This window comes from Cryptomeria japonica, chromosome 7, assembly GCF_030272615.1.
Source record: "Cryptomeria japonica chromosome 7, Sugi_1.0, whole genome shotgun sequence".
Classification (NCBI taxonomy): Eukaryota; Viridiplantae; Streptophyta; class Pinopsida; order Cupressales; family Cupressaceae; genus Cryptomeria; species Cryptomeria japonica.
Genome location: NC_081411.1, coordinates 636,674,922 through 636,688,066, shown reverse-complemented (window position 1 = coordinate 636,688,066; position 13,145 = coordinate 636,674,922).

Genomic DNA, 13,145 nt, shown 5'->3' with positions numbered 1-13,145 from the left:
TGTTGCACCTGGTTAAAGGATTTACAATTTATAGACTTGGTTAGAGTCTTTTTCCTTGTTAAAGGTATCTCTTATAACTTCACAATTTTACAATAAAATCATTACAAATATTTGCAACTTTACATCTAAAATGTTGTAGCAGATTCTATGTGCTCAGAATAAGATTACCTAGCTTGTAGCATACCTCGGTAACCCATATTGTAACTCGGTAAACCCTTTTGTTTACTCTGTTCTTCGACTGTTCACTAATAACCTTCTCAGTGACCTCTCTGTGTCTCTGTAACAGTCTTCCTTCATACATACACACACATTCATTTCTTTCTTCCCATGCTGTATAAATAGATCTCTTACAGCGGTGATCTAATTCATTGCTTCGATCTTACAAAAAATATTGCTTGAATGAATAACTAAACAAAATATTTCATTGGTTAGATTGACCTTGCAATCATACACAATCTTCTAGTGCAATTTCCAATGTAATAACGGATAGATGTGCCTCGATCTTGTAACATGTTTTCATGTGCATGTCCAAGTTCAATGTATTTGGTAAAATGTTTCACTCGGTGAATATCAACTCGGTGAGTTAACTTTACTTCTTGGTAGCCATGAAACAATACTTGGTAAACAGCTCGGTGAATACTGCATTCTGTGACTACTTTCTTCTGTAACTGACTAGACTGTTCATACTGACTTCTCTGTGTGTATCGATTGCATGATTCAGTAATACTAACCGACTAGAATATAATATGATTTTGAATATAAAACTAATGGCAATTTGATAAGTAGTAACAATCTCCCCTTTTGACATTAGTTGAGATGTTTGACAAAAACTACTTTCAAAGTCATAACTCAAAAACTATATACTTGCAAAATGACTACACTTGATAGTATATACAATAGTAAATGAAATAGTATATGCAGATATACTCCCCTTATCATTATTCTGTACATAACTCTGAATTTTGCATGTTTGGTTCTACTATGTGCTTATGTGCTCTGAATGCTCTGTATATTCTACTCGGTATACTCCCCTTGTATACAATACTCAAAAATGTGCTACCAAAACTATATTACTCTCCAAATATAGTATTACTCCCCCTTTGTCAGGTATTACTTGCCTCTATGTAGTATCATAATATTACTCCCCCTTTTTGACAAACATCAAACACTTAATTTCTATCCAGAGGCAGTAACTAATCAAAAATAGACTTATACTTGGTCCAGGCATCGGTGAGGGTGACTGAGTGTGAATCCTTTACACTTTCCATTAATGAATTTTGTGCTTGAATATCAGCTAAGAGTGATATTAAGCCATCAAGAGTACTTCCCTCTTGTGTAGTTGATAGGTGTGTAGCTCTGTTGATCTGTTCCTATACTGATGAGAGATGAGGAAGGAATAATGTCTAAAGGGTCATTATGTCCATCTTGATTTTATGCTCTTCATTCCTAAGTTCTAACTATTGAGCCATGAGTTGTTGAAGCTTTGTATAAAAATTCTGAACTGAATTAGGCTCGGTGGTCAACTTAGTTGAGAGATCGGTGATCTCTTTCTTAATTGCATCAGTTTTCTTCTTGATATCTTTAATGAATAAGGAAAATGTACATAGTTTCTGGAATAAATAAAGAATATGCTTGAGTTGAGGGGACAACTCAGCAATGAATTTGACAAGCTTTACTTTTCCTATAGCGAGAGCTTTTTGTACCTCTTCAATCATTTTTGTTGTAAGCTCTTTATCCTTGAGCTTGCTTAAGTAGTCAGATGCATCAACTCCAGATGTTTCAATCTGATTTAGGAGTTCATCCAATTGAATATGGATGGTTGCATCAGTTGACACTATTGCTAAAGGTAGCATATCTATTAGTAGTGTCTTAACCTTTTGAAGTACTTTATTTTTCTTTTGTATGGCCAGTTGCTTCTCCTGTTCGGCCTTTGCTTTGCATAGTTCACCGAATTCAGTGAGTGCTTGCCCTTTCAATTTGGAGATGTCTACATTGGGCAACACTATCGGTTTAGACAAGTCAAATTTGAAACTTTGCTTTCTCACCTTCCTTTCTTTTCCTTTGGTCGGTGGCACTAAGACAAGTGCTTGTGAGGCTTGCTAACCCTTGGTAGGTTGCTCGGTAGATGCAACACTTTGGTCAGTTCCTGTAGCCGTTGTAGTGTCCTTCGGTGTCTCGGTGCTAGGGGTCTCAACTGTAACATTTGCAGTGCTCGACGGTTCTTGAGACGTCTGATCTTTGGTTGTATCTTCTATTGCTTCAAATTTGGTACCTTCGATGCCTTGCTCTGTGTCCTTGGGAGCTTCGGTTGAGATAGGTGGCTTCACTGATAGATACGGCTGAACTTGTTCTAAAATAGATTCACTAGATACAAGTTTTGCATAGGTAGTGCCTTCAATCATTTCCTACTCTGGTGCTTCTCCATCCATTACATCTTCATCAATTTGAATAGTGTCAACTGGGTCTGGACCTTGCTCGGTGACATCTGGATCTTGCTCGGTGACATCAACAATTTCAATTTGAGATTGTTCACTGACATCCTTTTGTTTGAAGATCTCCTGCCACTTGGCTTTTGTCTCATTTTCCACATCTATGTATAGCCCATTCATCAATTTTAGGGCTCTCTGTTTGACAAGAAATTTAGAATTGTATGTGGTCAAATGCTCCTTGATTTCTACTACGGACATATCAAGGAATAGATGGACTAGATTTCTTTCTCTTATTTGTCTCTCTAAGTCCATTGCATATTTCCATATGTTATCAATATGTAAGTATAATTCACTCAGAAGTGATTTTACTAGTTCTAATGGAGCTAGTCGAAACTTTATAAGTGTACAGATGATAGCTTCTTCAATTTGTCGCTTCTCATCATTATTCCTAGTCTCATACTTAACATATCTAAACCCTACGAATCCATTGTATTCTTTAAGATTGGCACAAAAATTTTCAACACTATGAATATTTAACTTTTTGCTTTTCACAATCTAAAATTTATTTGCATCATCAGATTCTGTATCACTCGACTATTTTGCCAGAATGAGTCTCCGAGTAGATTTCTTATAGGTCTTGGTTACCTTGGATGCAGTAACACTCTTTTGTTTCTTACTCAGTGATGCAGTTGATGCTCTAGTGTAGGGTCTCTTTGTTGGTGGAGTCAGTAGGGCCTTTGTAATGTCCTGTTTCTTTCTTTTCAGAACTTTACCCTTAGGCAACTCTGTACTTAATGTTATTGCTGCCTCTTGAGCTTCTGATTCCTCTTCGGTAATGGTAGGGTTGCCTTTGATAGGTGTAGAGGAGGATTCTTCTCTGAATTTCTCAGATAAAACCTTTATCATTTTTGTAGATTTTCTTGTAGCCTTAGGTACTACAATGCTCATTTTTACTTTTTCCTTCACCTCTTCATAGGTTCCATATCTTAGTTCGGTTGCATGCCTTGGAAATGAGAAATACGCATCAATTTGCTGTTGTGTTGTATCATAATCAATGTCATAACCCATTGGTTGCAACAACTAAGTCCTCAATTCAATAGCATTCACATAACAATAATCAGTGTCTACCTCAAAACATATATTATCCTTATATTTTTCTATCAGCTGTGGTGGAATCTTGTACCTGTTGTGCATTTGCTCTTGGAACTTGCTGAAGTAATCATCCATGATATCATTAAAGTTATCACCTAACCTCTTGATGAATTCATTGATCTAATGGGTGATAGGTCGGTGTAGCTCCCATACTACTTTACCATCTGAGGGAAAGAACTTCTCAAAGTAGAAAAACATGCATACAAGAAGTGAACCAAATTTTAGTGTATTTGTCGAGTTGTTCTTCTTTGGCTTCCTTATTGTATTCAGGTTCTCAAACAAGTTCTTCAGTAGTACTTCACACAAGTCTACTTTCATTCCTTTCTTCACTATTTTGTAGGCCAAGTCAACTACAGCACATGGTACACTGTTTTCCCTTGTAGACTGGAAGAAATAGTAACCAATTACTCTAATTGCAAACATGAGTTCTGCATCAGTGACATTATTCAATTTCAGTCCTCGGTAATCAGATTCTACTCTATTTGGACTGATTAGCTCTTTTTGTCATATCATTTTCTGTGCTCGTGCATGATCATAGATAGGATACCCGGTGGTCAGGTGAATGATTTTCTTAGTGATCTTAAATGGTTTCTCCTATAGCCACATGAAATCATCATGTACTCTACTCAATACAAACTTAACCCACTGGGGTTTGAACACATGGGGATAGACTAGGGCTTTAGTTAATCCCTTGATTTCGATATGCTCAAATTTGCTATCCAATTTGCCATTAGTGCAAAGTTCATCATATGTGTCACTAATCTCCACATGACCAAGTTCCTCAACATGGCATTTGGTGAAGAGTCTAACATCTTCTACTAACAAGACTCGATCCAGGATAAGTGAAAATGCAGTTTTGTCATCCGATTCAGAGGCAACTTTGGGAGTTAAAGAATATTTCAGCGAGGGCTTCTCCACATTTTTGACAACTACGGGGTCTTGGATCTTGGGCGCCATAGTAAGTTTCAGGTAAGATTTGACAAATTATCCTTAGGGTTTACAAATGACTGACGCTTCACACTCGGTAGACAATAGCAATTTGACTAGATCGGAAACCAGCTTAATAGTGTGAATAGATTTGATGTAAATACCTCAAAATTCGCTCTGAATGAAGTTTGATCGCCTTGATTCACTCTGCTCTGCTTCTCAAAAACTTGGTGAATGAAAATGACTGCAAAAACACTTTTAAGTACTCAAAAATACCTTATCGGGCTCCGTGCAAGTTAGGTCAAGACATTAAATGCACTCGGTTCACCTTTTACCAATTGACTCCTTTTTTTTTGTTTTAACTGAGTAACCAACTTTCCTTCATTAACCGACTTGACAGGTTTCCTGTAAAGTATTATAAACTGACTAATTGCATCTTAACTATGTAGATTTTGAATTTTGTACATAATAGAATAGGAATTGTTATGATTTAACCTTTAGAGAATGCAGTCCCTTCTTACCTTTTCCTGACTAATTTGAAATAGGTGCACCTAACTCGGTAGGTAAGGTGCTTTCTTCATCTGACATAATTTCCTTCTTTTTCCAAATCATCTTGATTTTTTCTTTGATCTCTTCAGTGTCTCTTCTAGGTTGATCTCTGCAATCTCCAGTTAAATGTCCAACTTTGTGACAATGAAAACATGCCATACTAGGATTTCTCCATGATCTTCAGTTGTTCATTCCAAACCTTATAAAATAGTTGGCACTAATATGTCCATATCTTCCACAACATTCGCACCATATCCTTGTATTGTAATCCCATGGTACTACTGCATATTGTTGGCAAGGATCTGTGTGAGTTCAGTAACCTCTAGTGTTTGCTCGGTGTGGATACTGCATATAGTTCTTTTGCTTAGACCAGCACTTCTCAGTACTATGTCCATATCTAGTGCAATTTCTACAAAACCCTTTGAATTTTTCCTTCTGATAATTGTTAACAGACTTTGTCCTACATTGATTTGATGTGTGACCATATTTATTGCAATTGTAACAATAACCATTGGACTTAGTGATATTCGGTTGCTTACCTTTTCTGATCTGGTATATGTTGGCAATAGACCTTGATTTCCATAGTAGTAGCAAATAGGCTTCTTCCTTTTGATGTTATTCCTATTCCCAGCTTGCTTTGATGATTCTCCTCTCTCGATAGTGTGAATTCCTTTCTCGGTAGATTCTTTTCCTTTGTAACCGCGTCCTCCTTCTTTGTAGGGTCTTTTTGTATTCATTTGCTCATCCAACATCTTTGATGCTTCATAACTTTTCTCCAATGTTTCTTTTGATTTATTCTCTGTTTCAAGTTCACTAGTCAACCTGGATACTTCAAGTTTCAATGATTGATTTTCATCATTCTTTAGAATTGCTTCATGATGTGTATAACCTAGTTGATCTGTCATATTTTGTTGAATCCTAGTTAGCCCTATGATTTCATCATCCTTATCAGATACTAGAGCTTCAATTTTTTGTTTCTCTCTTTGCAGATCTCTTGCTTTATCCTCAGCTATCCTTAATGCATCTAGATTTCCAGTCATCTATGTACTGAAATGTTCATGTTCCCTTTTCATTGCTTCTAGTTGATCAGCCAATGCTTTGTTCTTTTCTTTCAACATTCCAATCATTTCTTCAGTCTCTTCAGATATACTGTTCTCAGATGATGTCTCGATTTGTTCCACTAGCTCTTGTAAATCCTGCAAGTTATCAGATAATCTTCTCCTTACTTTCAGAGATTTTTGCATTTGTCTTTGCATGTCTACAATCACTTGATTTGCATTATCTAGCTCTTCTTGTAGATACACAATCCTCCGAGATTGTTTGTAGCCTTCCATTGATAAGATCTTTCTCTTTAGGTAGTTAAACCCTTTTCCAAGATTCAAGCTCTGATACCAATTGTTAGGCCCAATATGGAAAGCTAATGTACTAAGAGGGGAGGGGTGAATCAGTACTCCAAAACTTTTCTTCAATAATAACCTTACTGTTATGCATAAATAGAATAGTCCAGTAACATAAAATAAAGTTAAAACAAACAGATAACAATCATACATGATTCACTCCATAACACATATATTTTGGTCATGCAGAAACTCTTGGTTAGAGAGAAAAACTGCAGTGGGGATGACACCCACAACTTCACTACTGCAATAATAAAGATTGCTGGGTTAGAGCTACATTTAGCTATTTCTGATAGCTTACCCTGTTAGGAGTAACAAGATCTGTTAGATCTACCTTACTAAAGGATTTCACAACACTATATAAATGTTGCACCTAGTTAGAGGATTTACAATTTATAGACTTGGTTAGAGTCTTTTACCCTGTTAAAGGTATCTCTTTCAACTTCACAATTTTACAATAAAATCATTACAAATATCTACAACTTTACATCTGAAATGTTATAGCAGATTCTATGTGCTCAGAATAAGATTACCTAGCTTGTAGCATACCTTGGTAACCCATATTGTAACTTAGTAAACCCTTCTATTTACTTTGTTCTTCGACTGTTCACTGATAACCTTCTCGGTGACCTCTCTGTGTCTCTATAATAGTCTTCCTTCATACATACACACACATTCATTTCTTTCTTCCCATGCTGTATAAATAGATATCTTACAGTGCCGATCTAATTCATTGCTTCGATCTTACAAAAAAGATTCCTCTAATGAATAACTAAACAAAATATTTCATTGGTTAGATTGACCTTGCAATCATACACAATCTTCTAGTGCAATTTCCAATGTAATAACGGTTAGATGTGCCTTGATCTTGTAACACATTTTCATGTGCATGTCCATGTTCAGTGTATCTAGTAAAACATTTCACTTGGTGAATATGAACTCGGTGAGTTAACTTTACTGCTCGGTAGCCATGAAACAATACTCGATAAACAACTTGGTGAATACTGCGTTCTGTGACTGCTTTCTTCTGTAACCAACTAGATTGTTCATATCGACTTCTCTGTGTGTACCGACTGCATGATTTGGTAATACTAACCGACTAGAATATAATATGACTTTGAATATAAAACTAATGGCAATTTGATAAGTAGTAATAGTGGAAGCCTCATGTCTATACAAGGCTTGGTAACTAATTATAAATTCTATAAATAGGCATCCCTTTTCCTGCAGAAAGGTTGGTGATTGTATGAGCAAGAGGTTCCTAATAAAAATCATGAAATTTTGGCTTTTATAACTATTTTTTGCTTCTTTGGAGTAACAGTCTGTACTATAGCTCTTTTTCTTGTACTGTACCTTTTGGAAAGTGTGCATATTGGTTTCCTAATTCTGTTCAATCTATTGTTCCACTAGTTTTCTTTTTGCAAGTTGGAGAAATAAAATATCTTTCATTTTGTGTGCTCATTGCGCTGTCAAGGGTTTGAGGTTAAAAAATGCCACCACTTGACTAATCTAGGTCTAGCATCCCACAAATGGATTTAGTCAAGTTTTTACTCATGTATATAGTGTACATATGCTTCTTGTTGTTCCAAAATTGTGTTTGGAAGAAGGATTTGAGTGAATACTAGGCAAGTACTGATTACTCGGCTAGTAGCATGATCAAAAACTCAAGATTTGCACCCAAAAGAAATTTGGAGTGAAAAAATGTATGAGGCAGAGGTCTGGACATATGGCCAAGGGTTTTGAGCATCATCTTTGTTTGTTAGAATAGCTTGTTCCTATTAAACATTCTCAATTTGTAAGCAAAATAGTGAGTTCATTGTTTTTGTGAATTGTGTTTACCAAAATGCTCAAGGAATGCTTCAAAAGCATAATCCAAACCTTGTAGCTATGAAGGCTATGAATAGGAAACTTCTTTATTATCTTTCAAACCTCTTTGAGGTATAATTCCTCTTCAAACTTCTTGTTATGCAGGTCCAAAGGTGTAGCAGTTGATGACTGGTAAAAGGGCAGTATTTTGACAGTGACAGTGGCAATTTTCACCACTTTTCTCAGTGTTTGCCAAGTGTTTGGAATAATTATTGTCTAACAAAGGTAGGGGAAGCTTTAATTGGTTGTGGTAGAGGTATCCTAGTAGTGTGGGAGTTTGAAACAATTTTGGTAGAGGGAATCCATGGTGGAAGCATCCAAACCCTCACTAAACCCTACTTTTAAGACCAAATTTGTGGACAGTCACTAAACCAGGTTGATGGAACTTAAAACCATAAAAATATATTTTCTATGACCTATCCCACACTATCCAAAACAACTCCCATGGTCAAGAAGCCCATCATTGGGCAGAGTGAGCAAAATTTGGCCAATTAGGCCTCCACGGGCTAGTAGCCCTTTTGACTGCATAACACACACTTTACAAGAACCCGATTGCAAGGAGGACTTTGGGTATCATGGAACTTTGTGAGATCATCCTAGAATAGCAAAAAAAATGACATATAGGACCTTGGACAATGTGCAATCCCTTTTTGAGGTTTTGACCCTTGGTTGGTGAGTTGAGTAAGCCAAAGGCTATGGGCCTAAAACTAAGTTTGATTGTCAAACCTTGAGTAAATCTTGTTGCTCTATATGTCCTTGTTGGAGTCTCCTAATGCACTTTGAAATAGTGAGTTGAATGCCAAAAGAATAGGGATTGACAATGTGTAGATGGGTGGAGTGAGCAATTGAAGAAAGTTTGAGTAAGGGTGTGAGCTTTCACCAAGAAGGGAGGTTGATGGTGAAGACTTGTAGAGAGACCTATCAAGTGTAACTAAAGTTGTTATTGCAAACATCAAGAGAAGACACAAGCAATACCTCTTGTTTCTTTTTATGGACTTTTGACTCAAATTGGCCTTTTGAACACTTACCTAGCAACCTCCCTATCATAGTGAGATTAGAGCCAACAAAAGATTCAGGAGGAAAGGAACATTAGGAAAACATGGTGACTAATGCTGAATTAGCCAAGAAGGTTGAAGACCAAGAAGAGGAAAATAGGGCACTTAGAGAAATATTAGATCAACTAGCAATGAAACTAGCTGGAGTAGAAGTTAAAACTGAAGAAGTCCATGATAAGGTTGGAGATCAGGGTAAAATGGTGGCCATAGAAGATGAGGTTCCCATACTTGACCCTGTTATTGAGCAAGAACTATTCTTGAAAGCTTTGAGAGCTATGAGTGGTAAAATATTAGGGGGAGTGGCTCTTTTTAGTGGGAAGATGTATCAAGATGCTCTTATAGAGTGGATTGAAGGTCTAGAAAACCATTTTGAATGTGATGGAGTAACTGAAGCACAAAAGGTTAAGATAGAAAAATCAAGGTTGAGAGGGGCAGCCTTAACTTGGTGGAAGTTCACCCAAGAGGAAAGGATGAAAGAAGGTAAGCAACCAATAGCCACCTGGAAAGAAATGGTAGCCAAAATAAAAGAAACCTACCTTCCTGAAGACTATAAAATACAACTTCACAGGAAAAGATAAAATTTGACACAAAAAGACCTAGATGTCAGTAGCTACATTGAGGAGTTTCAAAAACTGTGCATGAGATCTAGAGTAGTAGAGGATGAGAGTATAAAAGTGGCAAGGTACTTGAATGGGTTAAGATGGAACATCCAGGAAGAGATGAGCTTGTTATGCCCACAAACAGTACACAAGTGTTATCAACTAGCACTTAAAGTGGAAGAGAAAAGTAGGAGAAAGCAAGAACAAAACAACAGAGGAAGAGGTAGGGGAAGAGATGGTAGAGGCCATAGAGGCATTTTTGGGGGAAGGAGCATAGATCAACGCTCCTAGGGAGAGTCTAAACTTATAAAGCAAAGTGGGGATTCTTAGAGCAAACCCAACTATAGGGGTAGGGGATCAAGCAACCTGAGTAGGGGTAGATCTAATGGACTAGGGGGAGGGTCCTAATTATCAGCCATGAAGTGCTATAACTATCAAAAGTTGGGCCACCCTGCCTATAGATGCCCAGAGAAGCCTAGTTCATCCTATGGTGGTGAAAAGAGGGAAAATTATATTCAAGAAGATGGAGGCAATACCAGAACTTTAGCATTGAACCTAGCTTTAGAAGATGGTGAGAGTTTAATGATCAAGAGAGTGTTAATGAAGAAGCCACATAGTACAGAGGTCTCATAGAGAAGAGCATTGTTCAGGATTAAGTGAAAAATCATGGGAAAGGTGTATAAGGTGATCATAGATCCAGGATCCACAAATAACATCATATTAGAGGAAGCAGTAAGTAAATTGAAACTACCTAGGATACAACACAAGGAGCCATACAAGGTCACATGGTTAAATAAGGGACAACATGTGTTAGTAAATGAGCAAGCCTGGGTAGATTTCCACATAGGTAGATATACGGATAGGATCCTATGTGACATCCTTCCTATGGATGCTTGCCACATACTATTGGGTAGACCATGGCAGTTTGATCAAAAAGCGCAACATGATGGGGAAAGAAACTCCTACTCATTTCAGAAAGATGGAGTAACCTATCAGATTCAATCCCTCAATGAAGAAGGAGAGAGCAGCAATAAAGTGCCTAACATCGTGTTAGTGAATGAGAAAGAATTCATAAAAACACTAGAAGAAGGTGAAGGAGTGAGATTTGCATTCATAGTGAAACCCAAGGAAGAAAAGGTAGAAAAGAAAGTTGAGATACCATATGAGGTGCACTAAATCCTTGATAACTTTGAAGAAATAATCAGTGATGGTACACCTACAGCCTTACCACCTCCTAGAGCCATTAGCCATTAGATTGATTTCATACCTGGAGCCTCTTTACCAAATAAGGCAGCCTATAAGATGACCCCTGAAAAAAATGAAGAGGTAGCAAGATAAATACAAGAACTCTTAGACCAAGGGTTGATGAGGAAGAGCATTAGTCCTTGTGCAGTACCTACAATGTTGGCACCGAAGAAGGGTGGAACATGGAGACTTTGCATAGATTCTAGAGCCATAAACAAAATCACCATCAGATACAGATTTCCCATACCTAGGATAGAGGATTTGATGGATTGTTTGGGGGGTGCACAGTATTTCAGTAAGATTGACTTGAAGAGTGGTTACCATCAAATAAGAATCAAAGAGGGGGATGAATGGAAGACAACTTTCAAAATGAATGAGGGTCTTTATGAGTGGCTTGTCATGCCATTTGGACTCTCTAATGCTCCCAACACATTCATGAGACTCATGAATGAATTTTTACATGATTTCATTGGCAAGTTTGTTGTTGTGTATTTAGATGATATTCTTATTTTCGGTAAAACTAAGGAAGAGCATCTGAAGCATTTAGCTATTGTTTTGAGATAGTTATCTAATGAACAACTAATCATTAATCTAGAAAAATGTGATTTCTTGAAGCAAGAATTGGTCTATCTTGGCTTTGTTGTATCAGGAGGCAATCTGAAAATGAATCAATCTAAAGTTGCAGCAATAACTAGTTGGCCAACTCCTAAGACAACCAGTGATGTCAGAAGTTTCCATGGTTTGACACAATTTTACAGAAAATTCATCAGAGGATTCAGTGAGATTTGTGCTCTAATGTTAGACACCATCAAAGGGGGTGTAAAGGTAAAATTTCAATGGATAGATGCAGCCAATAAGGGGTTTTAATTATTGAAAACCAAAGTAGCTACTGAACTAGTGCTCATTTTACCTAGTTTTGATAAGCTTTTTACTATTGAATGTGATGCTAGTAATATTGATGTAGGAGTTGTTTTAAGTCAGGAAAATAGACCAATTGTATTCTTTAGTGAGAAGTTGAATGATGCCAAGAAAAAGTACTCTTCCTATCATTTAGAACTCTATGCATTAGTACAGGCACTTAGCAAATGGAGACACTATCTTCTTCCTAAAGAGTTTGTTGTATACACAGATAATTAGGCACTAAGTTTCTTGAACTCATAGGATAGACTGAATCATAGGCATGTTAAATGGGTAGAGTACTTGCAATCTTACACTTTTACTCTTAAGCATAAGAAGGGTCAGTTGAATAAAGTAGTAGATGCTTTGAGTAGAAGGTTGTTAACTGTTCATGAGATTCAAGTACAGAGTATTGGTATTGATAGTTTTAAAGACATGTATCCTACTGATGATGATTTTGCTGAAGCTTATAAAATTTATCAAGATTTTGAGAATAATTTCAATGGTGCATATGCTGATTTCACTTTGCAGGATGGTTTGTTATTTAGGGGAGGATAGTTATGTGTTCCAAAAGGTTCTATGAGGGAGAACCTCATTCAGGAGAAGCACAATGGGTGCTTAAGTGGACATTTGGGTCTCAACAAGACCTTAGAGTTGGTTCAAAGGTTCTATTTTTGGCCTAAGATGTAGAAAGACATCCGGAGGTATGTGGAGCAGTTTTTGGTATGTCAGAAGGCAAAAGGTAATTCCTCCAATGCTGGTTTATATCAACCTCTTCCCATTCCACATAGGCCTTGGGATTGCATTAGTATGGATTTTGTGGTAGGATTACCTAGAACTCAAGCAAGATTTGATAACATCTTTGTAGTAGTTGACAGATTTAGCAAAATGGCTCATTTTATTCCTTGCAAGACAACACATGATGCAAGTCATATTGCTTACTTATTTTTCAAAGAAGTTGTTAGAATACATGGTTTGCCTACTAGCATTGTTTCGGATAGGGATGTTAAGTTTCTTGGTCATTTCTGG